The sequence below is a fragment of the Coregonus clupeaformis genome, chromosome 11 (assembly GCF_020615455.1).
Source record: "Coregonus clupeaformis isolate EN_2021a chromosome 11, ASM2061545v1, whole genome shotgun sequence".
Taxonomy (NCBI): domain Eukaryota; kingdom Metazoa; phylum Chordata; class Actinopteri; order Salmoniformes; family Salmonidae; genus Coregonus; species Coregonus clupeaformis.
The window spans coordinates 219629-224468 of record NC_059202.1 but is presented as its reverse complement, the minus strand read 5'-3'; positions in this window follow the sequence as shown (position 1 = coordinate 224468).

Below are 4840 nucleotides of genomic sequence, written 5' to 3'. Positions count from 1 at the left end.
GCAGGGGCTCCGCCTAAGGTGTCCTGAACCAAATAAAAATACCAATTAAAAAGCAGCATTTTTCTGGGGGTGTCACCATCAGAGGTCATAACCCTTGGTATGTCCACATTGTGTGTGTCATTGTCATAGAGTTGGAAAGAGGGCCCACCCCCTATCTTTGCCATTATTGCTTCTGTGATAGCATTGGTTTTGTGACAAGTGCGCCCTCTAACCAACTCTATGGTAGGTGTGTGGCGGGCGCTACTTGCCCTGTCACTAGATGGCGCTGTAATATCTATGGTACAGTATAGACTTCACAGTGATGGACGGAGTTTCCAGGTGAACAAGGTCATGAGGAGAAAGCAGGTGAGAAAGTATTCACACTGTAATATTCTACACTCACACACCAAACGCCATGAGTGCTGGAGAGACTCTTATACCTCTCTTAAAAGTTCAAAGGCACTCATAACAAGTAAGCATCAGTGTTGTTGTGCAAACAACAGCTGTATCCATAAGGTAAACGATCAAGGCAATGGCTATAGAGGATTAATGGGCTATCAGGTCTGAATTGAATGGTGTATTTATAAGGGGCAATGTTTTCTGTAGTTGCCAGAACTATTGTTGTGCTGGCTCTCTGTTGTGGGGTTTTCAGAGAAGTTCAGGGAGAGGAATGGTGGTCTGAAACAAAACAAGATCCAAAGTAAACAGTAAGAGAGGGAATGTGGATGCTCCAGAATAATATTATATCAACAAACAGCTGACGGCAATAGATTTGTTAAAACTCACATCACTTCAGTGGATATGAGCTACATTTCTGGATTTGATGTTAAATATTTAAAAGTTACAACCAATCAGGTAAAATGTCAATTGTCTATGGTTGTGGTTGAATAGTCTTGGGTATCAAGATACATCATAAATACGGTATATCATCTAATAGCAGACAGATTTGATACAAGGCCAGTGACACCCAGATAACTGTGGTGGGAAAAAAAAGATTTCTCCCCAAAAACATGTCTGCTCTATAGGGGACATCTTCAGTCTTTTTCTGTAAAGACTCCATGATTCCTTGCAGATTTGGGTCATCTACACACACTGAGATACCAGATAATACACATCTCGCATATTGACAGGGAGATATTTATACAGCAGTGTTTCCCAAACCTCTCTGTGAGTACTCCCAGCTGTTCCACTTATTTGACCTATTCCATTACTATTCCATTACTGGTTCAACTGGTCAATTTATATTCAAACCTAGATTAAAATCAAGTGTGCTCAGCCTGGCCTCAGAGCCATGCGAAACATACTATACATATAGACGAGTTGGTTGTTTAGCAACAAAACCGATGCGTGCGCAACTTTGGGGCATAACAGACGGGGTTGGGTTAGATTGTTGACAACATGTCAACTATATTTAGTCTCCAAATGTTTATTGAAAACAAATACATTTGCATAATGAGCACTTGTTGTCTCTTAAATACGTTGTTACAGTTGTTGGTTTAGCTAGCTAGTGAATTTTAGCCATATTAGCATAGACATGAAATCAGTCAAAACACGTCAAAACAAGACATGGTATCAAGAACAAGATTAAACTAGGTGAAACGAGCCACCTACGATTCCCCACATGACAGCTTCTTGTCATTGTTGCTAGCTTTCTGATTGTTCAGAATCATAACAAAGCACGGCTTCCGACCACATCGATGTGCGCCCAGCATTTTCGTGACATTGTCAGCCAACCCGTCTATTTCTGAGCACCTCCAAGACATATGATATGTACTAATGGTCTAGTTACTTTATACAGAAAGTATGGAGGTTGGTCGGGGAGGAAAGGTGGGCTTAAACCGCGACCATCTAGCAAAAGGTTGCGCGTTCAAGTCACGTCGGGGACAACTGTTGCATTTTAGCAGGATTGGGTAGGTTACTTTCTAAATGTAATCAGTTAAGTTACTAGTTACCAGTCCAAAATTGTGAACAGTAATGTAACTTTTGGATTACCCAAACTCAGTCAAATAATCAGACTAATTTCAGTTACTTTTGGATTACTTTCCCCTTAAGAAGCATTAGAAGAAGACAAAAATGATCCATCAAACGCTTTTGGTGTGTCATCATAGTGGTCTCTGTCATCATAGTGGTCTCTGTCACCATAGTGGTTTCTTACTTTCAAAGTATCTGAAATCCTATTACTGATTAGAATATTTTTGCTGGTAACGTAACTGATTACAGTTTGTTTGTAATCAAATTACATGTAACTGAATACGTAATCAGTTACTCCCAAATGTTGCATTTTAATTTAACCCTTCCCCTAACCCTTATTCTAACCTTAACCCAATTCACCTAACCTTTTACGTAAATTATCCTAACCTTTGTCGTCAGTTCTCCTAACCACCAACGTAAATTCTCCCCGTAATTCTCCTTTGTTGTTAAAACGCAACAAGCAACCTGGTCTCAGAGAACGACGTATAATACAGTACCCCTTGTCAAGATGAATGATAAGTGAAGTCATCCAATTCGTATTTCATTGTACGACCAGATAAGATGTGTGATACTATACGTCCTCTAAGTCATATGATATTGTAAGATCGCCATTCCATTCATAATGTAACCTAACGTAACGCAATAATCATACAAATGGAGATTATATATTTATGTACCAAATCCTACAAATTGCCCTGAGACCAGGTTGGTGTTCTAGTACTGGAATATATCAAATGAGTGAATGGTACAGTATTCTGGTGTTATGTACTTCTTGTCACAATGGGGCCTGTTATGTAGTGAGTAATACACAGTAACACTAAATGCTCTACAAAAGGTGGATTTCCAAAGCAATATCTGGAGCTGTAACAGAAGAAAAGGTAGGTGCATAAATAAGCCTATTCTACCTGAACACAAATTGCACTTTAATTGATCACTGTATCAAAAGTTGTATCTACTGTCCATCTAAAAACTGTCATTTCTAGAGAGATTTTTGTATGGCTTACTGTATAAGCAAACAAGGTCTTCATTTAAATAACTGCTCATAACATAAGGATTACCAGAGACCTATTTGACTGGTCTGGAGTCCCAACCAGTAAGGTGATTGGTGGACGTTATAAGGAAAGTGGAGCATGTAGATCCATGACAGCAATGCATCAGTGTTGGAGCCTCTGGCAGTGGCACACACACATCCCCTATGTCGCCCCCACGTGGTGCGTATTGGTAGAGCTCTTCTCAATCGCTCTCTCTGTTGACCCCCTCTGCACACACACACACATACACACACACACATACACACAAACACACAGTCTATCCTCTGGAGTAGTCAGTGCCAGGGGATGGTGTGTGTGTGTGTGTGTGTGTGTGTGTGTGTGTGTGTGTGTGTGTGTGTGTGTGTGTGTGTGTGTGTGTGTGTGTGTGTGTGTGTGTGTGTGTGTGTGTGTGTGTGTGTGTGTGTGTGTGTGTGTGTGTGTGTGTGTGTGTGTGTGTGTGTGTGCGTGCGTGCGTGTCTATACATACATGCACACACAGGTTGGCGGGTACATGCATGTGTGTATGTTATGGCTTGCGTCATGTGCATATGTGAGTGTGTGAGGGAGAGACAGACAGGAGAAGGTGCATGCATGCCAGTGTGAATGTCTCTATCCATGTGCCCATGTGCCAGAGTGAAACCGTGTGTCAGTGAGACTACAGTATGTTAGTGAGACTACAGTATGTTAGTGAGACTACAGTATGTGTGTCAGTGAGACTACAGTATGTGTGTCAGTGAGACTACAGTATGTGTGTCAGTGAGACTACAGTAAGTGTGTCAGTGAGACTACAGTATGTGTATCAATGAGACTACAGTATGTGAGTGAGACTACAATATGTGTGTGAGTGAGGCTACAGTATGTGTGTGAGTGAGACTACAGTATGTGTGACAGTGAGACTACAGTATGTGTGTCAGTGAGACTACAGTATGTGTGTCAGTGAGACTACAGTATGTGAGTGAGACTACAATATGTGAGTGAGACTACAGTATGTGTGTCAGTGAGACTACAGTAAATGTGTCAGTGAGACTACAGTATGTGTGTCAGTGAGACTACAGTATGTGAGTGAGACTACAATATGTGTGTGAGTGAGGCTACAGTATGTGTGTGAGTGAGACTACAGTATGTGTGTCAGTGAGACTACAGTATGTGTGTCAGTGAGACTACAGTATGTGTGTCAGTGAGACTACAGTATGTGTATCAATGAGACTACAATATGTGAGTGAGACTACAATATGTGTGTGAGTGAGGCTACAGTATGTGTGTGAGTGAGACTACAGTATGTGTGTCAGTGAGACTACAGTATGTGTGTCAGTGAGACTACAGTATGTGTGTCAGTGAGACTACAGTAAGTGTGTCAGTGAGACTACAGTATGTGTATCAATGAGACTACAGTATGTGAGTGAGACTACAATATGTGTGTGAGTGAGGCTACAGTATGTGTGTGAGTGAGACTACAGTATGTGTGTCAGTGAGACTACAGTATGTGAGTGAGACTACAGTATGTGTGTGAGTGAGACTACAGTATGTGTGTGAGTGAGACTACAGTATGTGTGTGAGTGAGACTACAGTATGTGTGTCAGTGAGACTACAATATGTGTATCAATGAGACTACAGTATGTGAGTGAGACTACAGTATGTGTGTGAGTGAGACTACAGTATGTGTGTGAGTGAGACTACAGTATGTGTGTCAGTGAGACTACAGTAAGTGAGTCAGTGAGACTACAGTATGTGTGTCAGTGAGACTACAGTAAGTGACTCAGTGAGACTACAATATGTGTATCAATGAGACTACAGTATGTGAGTGAGACTACAGTATGTGTGTCAGTGAGACTACAGTAAGTGTGTGTATGTGAGACTAC